We start from the raw sequence: 14,429 nt of genomic DNA, 5'->3' as shown, positions 1-14,429 counted from the left end.
GTAGTTTGCGTACAATGTAAAGTATACGATCTACGGGCGCACAGTTCACACTACGTACGAACTTACGCCCGGATCGTATGCGGAGCCGTAAAAAATGAACCAGACCATTATTTCGGGACGGAAATGCCGTAACTTACGCCCGTAGCGTAACATGCGGTCCCGTACGTAGTGGTGATTTCTTCATTTTGCCAGCTTTTTGTTCCGATCCAAAAGGTTCTGTGGGGTGTCCGGGGCTAGGCGAAGATTTCCAAATAAAAGACCGCTGTTAGATCGCTACGAAGAGCGCTCGGGAAGCGTAAGTACGCTACGGGCGTAAGTTCGCGGTCCGTACGTATCCGGCCGCAACTTGCGTAAAGTCCCGGCCGGAGTTTCATACGTATATGTCCGGCCGCGAAAAATTTGCGGCCGGACATATACGTAGTGTGAACCTAGCCTCACAGTGCAGATGCCCTCACACCTGCCTGCTGCCATTTCTGAGCAAGCTCTGCACTGCTTGTAGCCCCATCCTGCAGCTGAAACACTTTTAAGAGACGGTCCTCTCACTTGCTGGTGTTTCTTGGGAGCCCTGGAGACGTTTTGGCAACAATGAAACCTCTCCCCTTGAAGTTCTTGATGATGTGATAGATTGTTGACTGAGGTGCAATCTTTCTAGCTGCGATACTCTTCCCTGTTAGGCCATTTTTGTGCAGTGCAATGATGACTGCACGTGTTTCTTTAGAGATAACCGTGGTAAACAGAAGAGAAACAATGATGCCAAGCACCAGCCTCCTTTTAAAGTGTCCAGTGGTGTCATTCTTACTTAATCATGACAGATTGATCTCCAGCCCTGTCCTCATCAACACCCACACCTGTGTTAATGGAGCAATCACTGAAAAATTGTTAGCTGGTCCTTTTAAGGCAGGGCTGCAATGATGGTGAAATGTGTTTTGAGGGATAAAGTTCATTTTCTAGGCAAATATTGACTTTGCAAGTAATTGCTGTTAAGCTGATCACTCTTTATAACATTCTGGAGTATACGCAAATTGCCATTTTAAAAACTGAAGCAGAAGACTTTGTAAAAATTAATATTTGTATCATTCTCAAAACTTTTGGCCATGACTGTACATCACCACTTGCAATATAAAGTGCATAAAGCCTATCCAGATACTTTCTATCGTCACACAGCAACTAAAAGGGAACTGTGGCCAATTTCCAAGTATCTACCCTGTAACTACCCTGTCATTTTGCAGTCCAGGGCTAAGTTCACACAATGTATATTTTCAATTAATAACGGCCGTTGTTGCAGATTGCAACACTGGCCGTTATGAATTGAAAATATTCATTGCATTGTGTTCTATGGAATCCCGGCTGGAGCAGCAGCAAATCGCCATAGAAAACCTCTCTTGTCAATGAATAGACATGTCAGTTTTCTGTGCAGCCACTTGGAATCCTGGCCAGAGTGTATACAGAGTATGGCTATGTTCACACTACGTATGATTCCGCTCTTAGTTTTGAGGTTGATGCGTTCGCATGAAAGTATACGATATACGGCCGCACAATGCACACTACGTATAAACTTACGACCGGATCGTATACGGCGCCGTGAAAAATGAACAAGACCATTGTTTGAGGACGGAAATGTTCGCACTCACGGCCGTGGATTTCCATGTGGTCCCGTACGCAGTCCTTATTTCAGTCAAATTGAACTTGATTTTTCGATCCAAAAGGTTCTGTGAGTTTTATTGGGCTGGGCGAAGATTTCCAAGTAAATGACCTGCCTCAGATCGCTTCGAAACAAGCTAGGGAAGCATAACTCTACTACGGGCGTATGTTCACGGAGCGTACGCATCCGGCCGCATGTTGGTTTTTACCCACGGCCATAGTTTCAGCCGCACATGTACGGCTGCATACGAACTACGGCCGGAATCATACGTAGTGTGAACATAGCCTATATATGGGGCTGCACAGAAAACTGACATGTCTATTCATTGACAAGAGAGGTTTTCTTTGGGGATTTGCTGCAGCTCTGGACAGTTCCTGACATGGACAGAGGTGGCAGCAGAGAGCACTGTGTCAGACTGGAGAGAATACATAACTTCCTGCAGGACATACAGCAGATGATTAGTATTGGAAGACTGGAAATTTTTCCATAGAAATAATTTACAAATCCGTATAACTTTCTGATACCAATTGAAATGAAAGAGAAAAGTTCCACTTTATGGAACTTTTAGTAAAAAAAAAAAGAAAAACTTTAAAAAAGATGCAATATAGAAAGATAGAATTCTGTATGAGGACGGCTGACAGGTTATTTCTGCTTCTAACTCATATTTTATAATTCTCTATAGTAAAGACAGATCAGGCCACAGTCACCGGGGAGCAGATCCAGAATACTGTGTGATGAGATCAGGCAATGTAAAATATATCCCGTCCTAGAGTATAAGAGGAGAGACGAGAGCAGTCCCCATAGTGTCACTGATCCGAGGAGACGCCGCGCTCTCTGTGTCACTGATCCGAGGAGACGCCGCACTCTCTGTGTCACTGATCCGAGGAGACGCCGCACTCTCTGTGTCACTGATCCGAGGAGACGCCGCACTCTCTGTGTCACTGATCCGAGGAGACGCCGCGCTCTCTGTGTCACTGATCCGAGGAGACGCCGCACTCTCTGTGTCACTGATCCGAGGAGACGCGGCGCTCTCTGTGTCACTGATCCGAGGAGACGCCGCGCTCTCTGTGTCACTGATCCGAGGAGACGCGGCACTCTCTGTGTCACTGATCCGAGGAGACGCCGCGCTCTCTGTGTCACTGATCCGAGGAGACGCCGCACTCTCTGTGTCACTGATCCGAGGAGACGCCGCACTCTCTGTGTCACTGATCCGAGGAGACGCCGCACTCTCTGTGTCACTGATCCGAGGAGACGCCGCACTCTCTGTGTCACTGATCCGAGGAGACGCCGCACTCTCTGTGTCACTGATCCGAGGAGACGCCGCACTCTCTGTGTCACTGATCCGAGGAGACGCCGCACTCTCTGTGTCACTGATCCGAGGAGACGCCGCACTCTCTGTGTCACTGATCCGAGGAGACGCCGCACTCTCTGTCACTGATCCGAGGAGACGCCGCACTCTCTGTGTCACTGATCCGAGGAGACGCTGCGCTCTCTGTGTCACTGATCCGAGGAGACGCCGCACTCTCTGTGTCACTGATCCGAGGAGACGCCGCACTCTCTGTGTCACTGATCCGAGGAGACGCCGCACTCTCTGTGTCACTGCTGCTGCCTCCATTCATCTGGCCTATAATACTATATACTTCTTCATCCATTACTACAAGGAGATGATTCTTTTCCTGCTTATGTTGTTTCTTCTCTGGCTTCCATTTGCACAATTACTCTGTAATATCAGGATACAAGAAATGAATGACAGGATACAGAAACGTTATAAGAGAGGAGATCTCATTATCGGGGCACTGTTCTCATTAAGCCATCGGACAGAAAGTAGAGGAGTTCCTGAAATAGTATGTACAATGTAAGTGAGACCGCTCTTACAGTATATACACCATAGTGTGACCGCTCTTACAGTATATACACCATAGTGTGACCGCTCTTACAGTATATACACCATAGTGTGACCGCTCTTACAGTATATACACCATAGTGTGACCGCTCTTACAGTATATACACCATAGTGTGACCGCTCTTACAGTATATACACCATAGTGTGACCGCTCTTACAGTATATACCCCATAGTGTGACCGCTCTTACAGTATATACACCATAGTGTGACCGCTCTTACAGTATATACACCATAGTGTGACCGCTCTTACAGTATATACCCCATAGTGAGACCGCTCTTACAGTATATACACCATAGTGTGACCGCTCTTACAGTATATACACCATAGTGTGACCGCTCTTACAGTATATACCCCATAGTGTGACCGCTCTTACAGTATATACACCATAGTGTGACCGCTCTTACAGTATATACCCCATAGTGTGACCGCTCTTACAGTATATACACCATAGTGTGACCGCTCTTACAGTATATACACCATAGTGTGACCGCTCTTACAGTATATACCCCATAGTGAGACCGCTCTTACAGTATATACACCATAGTGTGACCGCTCTTACAGTATATACACCATAGTGTGACCGCTCTTACAGTATATACCCCATAGTGTGACCGCTCTTACAGTATATACACCATAGTGTGACCGCTCTTACAGTATATACCCCATAGTGTGACCGCTCTTACAGTATATACACCATAGTGTGACCGCTCTTACAGTATATACACCATAGTGTGACCGCTCTTACAGTATATACACCCCATAGTGTGACCGCTCTTACAGTATATACACCCCATAGTGTGACCGCTCTTACAGTATATACACCCCAACTAGCTTGTTGCTAGTCACTATATACCCCATAGTGTGACCGCTCTTACAGTATATACACCCCATAGTGTGACCGCTCTTACAGTATATACCCCATAGTGTGACCGCTCTTACAGTATATACCCCATAGTGTGACAGCTCTTACAGTATATACACCCCATAGTGTGACAGCTCTTACAGTATATACCCCATAGTGTGACCGCTCTTACAGTATATACCCCATAGTGTGACCGCTCTTACAGTATATACACCCCATAGTGTGACAGCTCTTACAGTATATGTCTATGTTGTTTACCCGGTAACATTATCAGACATTTTCCTCCTTTTACAGCCACTACCGACATCATCTTCCTTTCTTATATATGACATATGAATTGTCCATAGTTCTCTTGTTATTCAGGCTCTGTTTTTACGTTTGTGTCACACATCATGTACTGTATATCAGGTGTTATGTTATATGTGTTATGTTCAAACTATGTTTCCAAAGCCAAGTCCTTCCCTCCTTCGTTCTCCTGATCAGTACAGGTGTGAGCACTCGGACTCAGACCAATCAAAACTTTTGACATGTCTCTATGATGTGTCTATTACGTGTCTAAATTTTTTACAAAAAAAAGTGACATCAATTTTTAAACGTGAGGAACAACAAGGCCCCTATAAATGCCATATAAAATTTACACAAATTCTCCTCGTCATCAGTGGAACAACTCCAGGGGGTGAGACATTAAAATTACCCATATTTTATGAACAAAAATTGCCCACAACAAATAATACTGAAGTCCTCACGCACAAAAAAAAATCTGAAAAGATCAAGGATCCCAAAAATGTGCAAGACAGCAAATTCATAATAAACTATATTGTGAATATATATGGATTGGCGCGCTGGCAGGAAGCAGCTAAGCACAGAAGCTCCGGCATAAAACTGCTCTAAAAGGGGTAAAAGGCCTGCTCAGATGGAGAAAACCGGGTCCAGACGGGTCACTCAGATGACAGCTGACCACCCAGCAGATGTTTCAGCATCGCCAGGACCCAGCACCAGCCGCAGTACTGGCCCTGGCGCCGGACCGCATGGCGTGCATCACCCAGCCTACAGCCACCCTCTCTGCGTTACCGCTTGTTGCTAGTCACCCCGGCCCGCCTCCGGTCACCCCCGCGGTACAGCACCAGCCGTCAGATCCCTCTCCCGACCCGGCCCAGCCGTGACACTCGGATCGGCGCGGGGGGATTTCAACATGGACACATGGCAGCGGCGGCCCTTCATCCTTCTCAGCTCATCTCACCGCCTCTGCAGGAGGCATTGGCAGCCGACAGCAACAGCCTCCCTGCTCCCGGAGAGCAGCACCGCCCACAGCAGGTACGGCAGCAGGCTTCACCCCCGGTGCTAGCCCAACCCGTCCAACAGCTCCCCCTGGACACAAGGCGACATCCTGATATGGCCATGTCGCCTACACCAGGACTGCCCTCCATCTTTGCCACACAGAGCAGCCATGATGAGGACACACAGGATAGTGTGGCCTCCAGCCTCCACCTGGCCCCGTCACAGAACTGGGACAGAAGCCCTAACCTAAGCGCTACTCAGTCACCTCAGCCCGCAAACTTCCGTTCACACCGGGGGGGGGGGGGGGGGGACATTATAAATGATGATCTCTGGAGTGAAGACAGGGGTGAGGGGCGCTCTCCCTCGGCTGTGCATGATCAGACCACCATGTTGATGCCTGCCCCCATGGTGGGGATGTTGACATCTGAGTTGCCGCCGCCTGCAGAAGCCCTCTCTATATTACATGGGCAGGGCCGTATTTGCCACTAGGCACCCGTGGTCCGGTGCCTAGGGCGGCGCCCTGCGGGGGGCGGCACCCGCAGGGAACACTTTTTTTATTATTAAAAAAAAAACCCTCTGTAGGCACCGGCCCACGGGTGCCTAGTCCGCGCCGGGGCGGGGGGTAGGGGGGTTGACACACAGCCTGACGGCACACACAGTGTGACAGAGGTCAGAAGCTCACAGCTGCAGCCCCGCGGTCCCTGATCTTCTCTCCTGCTTGGCGGCGCTCACGTGATGTGACGTCATCGCCAAGCAGGAGAGAAGATTCGGGACCGCGGGGCTGCAGCTGTGAGCTTCCGGCCTCTGTCACACTGTGTGTGCCGGAAGCTCACCCCCGGCCCCGCACCCCGCACCTCGGCGCTGCATGGGGGGAGGGAACCAGCCTGCCTGCCCGCCCATCCTGCTCCCGGCCGCTCCGTCTCCCCCCAGCCTCTCCCTCCCTGCCCCACAGCGTCTGCCCACCCCCCCTGCATCCTCAGCTGCTCCCCTGCTGGGGGACAGCCTCTCCCCCTACCCCCCAGCCTCTCCCCCTACCCCCCAGCCTCTCCCCTGCCCCCCAGCCTCTCCCCCTACCCCCCAGCCTCTCCCCCTGCCCTCCAGCCTCTCCCCTGCCCCCCAGCCTCTCCCCCTACCCTCAGCCTCTCCCCTGCCCCCCAGCCTCTTCCCCTGCCCCCCAGCCTCTCCCCCTGCCCCCCAGCCTCTCCCCCTACCCCCCAGCCTCTCCCCTGTCCCCCAGCCTCTCCCCCTGCCCCCCAGCCTCTCCCCCTGCCCCCCAGCCTCTCCCCCTACCCCCCAGCCTCTCCCCCTGCCCTCCAGCCTCTCCCCTGCCCCCCAGCCTCTCCCCCTACCCTTAGCCTCTCCCCTGCCCCCAGCCTCTTCCCCTGCCCCCCAGCCTCTCCCCCTGCCCCCCAGCCTCTCCCCCTACCCCCCAGCCTCTCCCCTGCCCCCCAGCCTCTCCCCCTACCCCCCAGCCTCTCCCCCTACCCCCAGCCTCTCCCCCTGCCTCTCCCCCTGCCTCCCAGCCTCTCCCCTGCCCCCCAGCCTGTGTGGTTTTGTTTTCCTCGATTAGGTTTATGGCCACATAGCCATCTTAGCTGGGTTTGACACTTCTCTGACCCCGATACCAGTGTTCCCCTCATGATAGACGTAACCTTTTCGCCTTTTCTTTTGTCCCCCTTGTTATGCTAGCCCCTAAGCTTACAGAGCAGGTCACTGCCCTTCCTTGTCTTATCATCTCTTTGTGTTTTTCTCCATAGTGTTGTTTACACCCCCCAATAGGTAACCACTCGCATTTGTTGACGCCGTTGAATCAGCAATTTGTGCTGCACAACTTAGTACCCAGCAACTTAAAGTATTTTGTTGTTCACCTTGTTTGTTCCTGTTCTTAGTGTCGGTCACATTCATATTTTTTTTAGTTATTTTGTCTGTCTATCAGGGCGGCTCTCCTCCCCGACTCCCTTCCCTACCTGTCCTTCTCCCCCCTCCCCTCTCTTCTTCTTCACCTTCTTGAGTAGTATTCATGGATGAGTTTAAACTGTCCTCCTTTACTGTAAAAGGGTTTAACACACCCGGGAAGAGGGCGCAGATCCTTTATTGCTTTTAGAAGCAAAGAATCCAAATATTGTGTCTCCAGGAAACACATTTTAAAGTGGATCATGTCCCCGTCCTGAGGAACAGGTATTTCCCGATCTGTTATCATACTGCCAATCCGGAGAGCCAATCTAAGGGGGTGTCCATCTTCATCCACAAATCCCTGCCGTGTACAGTGTTGGACACCCTCTCGGACACCTCGGCGAGATACCTGTTTGTCAAGTGTAAAATAGAGGGCCAGGTTGTCACAATAGCTAATGTTAATGCTCCAAATACTAACCAGGCCTCTTTCCTTTTGAAGGTGCTTGACGACCTTTCCACCTTCGTGGAGGGTATGGTTCTGTTGGTGGGCGACTTCAATCTCCCTCTCCAGCCTCTCCAGGACACCTTCACGGGTCGCTCTACCCTCCCTCACAACAAGCTCAACCGGCTACGTCGTCAGCTGCATGCACACCAATTAAGCGATGTCTGGCGTATCACCCACCCACAAGACCAGGACTTCACTTTCTACTCCCATCCAAACCAGGTATATAGTAGACTGGATTACATTCTCCTCTCACACCACCACCTGCCTTCCCTGGTATCCACTGACATAGGACACATACTCCACTCAGACCATGCACCGGTACATTGCACACTATCTCTTCCCCTGCTTCGTAGACTGACCTTCACATGGCGGTTGAATGAATCCCTTCTCCAAAATAGTGTATGCGTGGCTGACCCAAAGACCTCCATCTCCAACTTTCAGACTGATCACGCTTCAAATAACACCCCACCCTAGATCAAGTGGGAAGCACTAAAGTGCGTTCTCGGTGGAGTGCTGATCAAGCATGCGCTCGCCTAAAACATGCGGCAGCAGCCAAACTGAGGCGCCTCCTTCAGAAACTTGGAGATCTGGATACTCTACATAAACGCTCCCTATTAGAAGCGACACTTCGGGAGCTCATTCAGACACGCCACGAGATAAAAACACTTTTGGACAAGAAATATACCAACAGTTATGTGGTAGGTCGTTCTATGAATGGGGGAACAAACCCGGTTGCATACTGGCAAAAACACTGCACGACCGCCGGTCTTCCACGTTCATTGCCTCTATCAAAAATTCTCCTACTACTACTAGTCATTTGACTAGTGACATCTCGGCAGCGTTTCGTTCCTACTACCAGTCTCTGTAGAATTTACCTCCCCCTGGGGCCCCAGCCTCCCCACCCTCCCGTAAGTTACCAATACATTTCTGACACGGCCCTGCCCACACTCTCAGTCGAAGATGTGGCATCGCTGGAGGACCCCTTCACTATGGAAGAGCTTCAGACTGCCATATCCTCCATGCCCAACGGTGAAAGCCCAGGCCCCGATGGCTATACAGCACGCTTCTTTAGGTTACTCCAACCAGAATTAACCCCTATCCTCCTGTCAGTTTTTAATTCTGTTTCCCCTGCCTCCCCTTTCCCCCCAGCAGCCCTTCTTGCCCACATCATAGTTCTGTCCAAAGAGGGCAAGGACCCTCTTCAGTGCTCTAGCTATAGGCCCATTTCTTTAATTAACTTGAACGCAAAGCTTTTTGCTAAGCTGATTGCACAGCGGTTGGCGGTCCTCCTGGGTTCCCAAGTCCACCCGGATCAGGTCGGGTTTGTTTTGTCGCGGGAGGCTCGTGATAATACCCTCCGGATGTTCTCCATCCTTGCTCACGCCCGGCGGCATCACACTCCTCTTATGATGTTATCTCTAGACGCGGAGAAGGCCTTTGACCGGGTGGATTGGGGATTCCTTGAGGGGACCCTTGCCCAGAGGGGTATAGGACCGACCATGTTGGGGAGAATCTTGCCCTCTACCACAACCCCCAGGCCCAACTAAAAATAAACGGCACCTTATCCCAATCCTTCCCGATCAGAAATGGCACAAGGCAGGGCTGCTCCCTATCCCCTCTTTTGTATGTCTTTTGTATGGAACATCTCGAAATAACCCCCACTTTACTGGTTTCTGCACCCCCACACAGGCACAACATAAATGATCCGCCTTTGTGGACGACTTGCTGATATTTATCACCAACCCAGACTCCTCCCTCCCAGCCATCATGTCCGACCTAACAGACTTTTCCATGTATAGCAATTACAAGATTCATTTTTCCAAGAGCGTGGCCCTCGGTGTCACCCTCCCCCACTCCCTAACCCAGTCCCTCCGGAGGCATTACCCCTTTAAATGGCAACCAACTTCCTTATCTAGGGGTCAAGATCCCCTAGCCCATCTCCTTTGGGCTATCAAGCTTGAGAAATGGGATAAGAGCAACATCTCTTGGCTGGGACGGATTAACTCCCTCAAAATGACAATCCTACCCCGTCCTTTATATTATTTCCAAACGATCCCTGCACCCGTCCCCAAACAATTCTTTCTCCACTTACACAAACTTTTTTGTTCTTTTGTATGGTCACGGGGCTCCCCTAGAGTGGTGCGGTCCATCCTGGTGAGACGCAAACAGGCTGGGTGTCTGGCCTTGCCAGATTGCTTTCTATATTATTTAGCGGCAACCTCCATGAGAGTGCTTGATTGCATACATCACGCTTCCTCTAAGCAATGGGTGCAACTTGAGAGATCTCTCTTCAGAGTGGACCCCGCCACGATACCCTGGCTCCCACAAACTGCCCTGCACACCAACCGCATCCAACACTGGCCTATAGTCTCCCAGTCTCTGGCTAGGATTTACCTCAATCAGGCTCAGACTGTGAAACTAGTGCATCAGGGCGGCCCTTTGATCGCTTTGTTGGGTAACCCTGATTTTGTGCCGGGCACCCTACGCTCCTCATTCCTAAGCCGTGAAAGGCTTCCCACCCTACGATTGGGTCATGTCACTAACAACGGGGGGTTGATCCCCTATAAAGACTTGGTCCCACCCATACCCGCACCCCACAACACCTGCTACAATACCGTCAACTCCAACACTTCCTCTCTACTAACCTACAGCGTCTTCACCCGAACCGTACTCTGACCCCCTTAGAGGAGTTATGAAACTCTACTACACCTCACTTTCATACGGTCTCATTAATCTATAACCAACTTTTAAATGTTAGCTCTGAGGGTTTCCCCTCATACACTAGAGGCTGGAAGAGGGAAATTGGACACGCTTTTGAGACTAGAACAGGTCCTTCACGCTTTGGCACAAGTTCTCTATCTCCAGCTGGGCTCAGGAGACGAACTTTAAGATTTTGTCAAGGTGGTATCGTGTGCTGGCCCTCTTACAGAAATTGTACCCGACTGTTCCTGATCTCTTCTGGAGGTGAGGGGAGGAGAGGGGTACTATGGTTCATATTTGGTGGGGATGTAGGCGGCTTCAGCCCTTCTGGTTGGCAGTCATAAAACGTATTCATTCCCTCACGGGGACCCTTCTTCACAATGACCCGGCCCCCTTCCTCTTGTCCATGATCCCGGGCAGACTGAAGCCCCTGGCTACGGGCCTTCTGAGATTTCTTATACAGGCAGCTAGGTCTGTAAACCCGCGTCTGTGGAAATCCAATAGAGCCCCTAGCATCACAGAGTGGTTTAAGGAGATCCTCTACCTATGCCGCATGGAGGAGCTGGCAGTAGACACGAAAGGTAACACAGACCGCCGCTACAATGTATGGCTCCGTTGGCTGCAGTTTGTTTACTCACCTGAATACCTATCCGCCTCCTCGGGTCGCTCCTGAGCTATATGTGGATATATCCAATAGAGCAATCTGAGAAGTAAAGGTAGGTATTGCGGACCCAAAGGTTTGCTGCATACAATAGAAATCAGAAACATAAATCAGACAAACCAGAATTATTCAAAGTGATGGATAGATGTGTTGGATGTCCCACCCACCTACTCACCCTATGCGCATTTCACGTTACTTTGACACAGCACAAAGTGAGTGGACAGCCAGCACATGTATCCATCCATAATAGAACATCGTTTATTGTAAATTTGCTGTCTTGCACATTTTTGTGATCCTTTTGGATCTTTTCTTTATTTGATTAAAACTATCCACTTTAATTTTTTCACCTTGCGCTCATGTGTTTTAACACGGCACGGCTATGTTTTCGGTGGTGGCTTTTCCTGTAATTGGGATGGTGCAGGCCGATCTGAGCTGCGGGCAGTAACGATTCCCCCAGTCCTTACACTGAACCTTGGTGTGGACTGTTTTGTGGGATCCCATGGTTGTGCTGCATAGGGTGGTCCCCACTTCATGGATAAGCTGTAGATGAACATGTCAGAGGATGAAGTACACAGGAGAGAGGAGGGATAGCAGTGCTTAGGGAAGCTGGATCACAGAGAAACCAGAAGCTAGAAGAACAAGAAGCTCCGGGATCATATAGAGAAACCGACTGCAGTCACTAAACCAATCACATGGCTGGGCATAGCGAGAATATGGAAGACTCTTCATAGCAGAAGGGTCAAGGCTGCATAATAAGCCCGAGAAGTCCAGACCAGCTCAATCCATGTGGTTGGTTGGTCCACAGTCCGTAGACTTTTCCATCTGGAATATCTCCTCTTGCTTAGATAGTATAATTTATAAATGGAGACCAGATCTCTAGTTATCACTCATCTCTATATACATTTATCTATCTCTAGGGCCAATTTTCAGGGATTTATACATTCCCTCATTTTTCTCTTTGCTATTGATAAAATTAACCGGAATCCTGATATTTTACCCAATATAACCCTGGGATATCATGTTTTTAACTCATGCCAGGACAAGAGAATGACAGTAAGCCATATGTTACATCTTCTCTCCGGCCCCGGTAAGGTGGTACCTAATTATTCCTGTATGGGCCATGGCCAGCTGGCCGGTGTCATTGGAGACCACCACTCAATCACCACCATTCCTGCAGCACGGATCCTTGGCGTATACGGATATCCTCAGGTACTGGATATTCTTGGTGCTGTCTATTAGTCCTTAGTACATGTGTTGTAATAGATGTGAAGCGGTGTATGTGAGTGATGTGTGCAGTGATGAGGGACCCCCAAAAGCCCTTGTTAGAGCTAAAAGTATAAAAACCTGAGATTTAGAAGCTGTTGTGAGACAGGCAGTGTGTTCAGACATCTACTGATATCTGTGTATACAGCTGTATACTATGATTGCGGGATAATACCTGTTATCTTGCTTCTACTGATTTGCGCAGTCTGCGTCCTGTAAAGGCATTGAACAGCCCTTTAATTTTATTATTTTAAAAAACAATTACTTATCCGGTATACGGCTGTATACTGTGATTGCGGGATAATAGCTGTTATCTTGCTACTACTGATTTGTAGTTATCGTTAAAAAAAAAGTTTTTTAAAAGTCTTATTTTTAAAAAACCTTATAAACCCCCCCTTCCAATAAAAGTGCATACTGCTAAACTTTACATTCATAATTTGTTCGTGAATCTTCAGCGTACACTTGGGAAGATTGGGATGTTTGCTCATCACTAGTGTTAGATGCAGCCAGCCATGCTTCCCCTGCTGTCCCATATGCATCCAGAGGTGTTGGCATCATTTCCTGAGGTGTCATTGGGCACTTGGTGACCTCCTAGTAGTCGAATATTGATTTCCAGGTCCCAAGAATTTTTCTCCCATAGTCTATAATAGGATTCGATATTCGTTCGAATATACGAATATCGGGAGCTATTCGAATCAAATTTCGAATTGTCGAATATTTTACTATTCGCTCATCTCTACTGGCAACCCTAACCTGGCCACACAGAAAAAAAAATCTAACAAATCTGAAACTGCTTCCTAAAAAACGATATTTTTGTTACAACCTTTTAAAAGAGACATATATACTTTATATGTATTCTCTTTCTCCTTTTGGTCCCCCACACTATAGTCAGACTTTCTTTGTGCCCACACTATAGTCAGGCTACCTTTGTGCCCCACACTATAGTCAGGCTACCTTTGTGCCTCCACACTATACTCAGGCTACCTTTGTGCCTCCACACTATAGTCAGGCTACCTTTGTGCCCCTGTGGTGCACCTACGTGAGTCGGTGCAACCGGTCACCTGCCAGGGGGTGAAGTGGGACGCCATTCCTATGGTGGTTGGTCGAGGCACAGCTCAGCCAGGTGTTATGTTGTTGTGACGCCAGTGCCGGAGAGGCACACAGGTATGCTGGCACACCTGCTTTTGTATTGATTGGGCTGGCTATACCTTTCACCCCTGTGGACAGTAACCTGCCGGGCTGTTTGGGGGTCCCTTGGGCAATTATCACGGTGGTCCGGAGTGGAGTAATGACCCACCCGGACTATTGGCACTGCCACCCACAGAAAGGGGAGATAACCCAAGGAAGTGGTGAGCATTGTGTAGGTGTTTAGTGAAGAACCACAGAGTCCTGTTAGAATAAATATAATCTTGTTTACTTGATACAGGAAGCAGGTAATACAGCTTTGCCGTAATACAGTGCTTTAGGCTTAAGAAACCAGATCTATACTGAGAGTGAAAGGGGAGATAAAGCCGTGCTGGCTGAGTTGCATACTGAGAGGTAGAAACTTCAGAGGAGTAGAGGGGAGGATGTCTAGAGAGTCCCAACCCAAGTAGTACTGTGCTCTGCCGGAACTTCAAAGGTAGGATAAGTAGAATACTTGAAATTAAAGAGAATACTTGTACCCGTGTTTTGACTCCTTGGTCTTTGCACCACCTATTGCCCAACAGTGTCGAGCGAC

The sequence above is a fragment of the Dendropsophus ebraccatus genome, chromosome 7 (genome assembly GCF_027789765.1).
Source record: "Dendropsophus ebraccatus isolate aDenEbr1 chromosome 7, aDenEbr1.pat, whole genome shotgun sequence".
Classification (NCBI taxonomy): Eukaryota; Metazoa; Chordata; class Amphibia; order Anura; family Hylidae; genus Dendropsophus; species Dendropsophus ebraccatus.
This window is presented reverse-complemented; position numbering follows the sequence as displayed.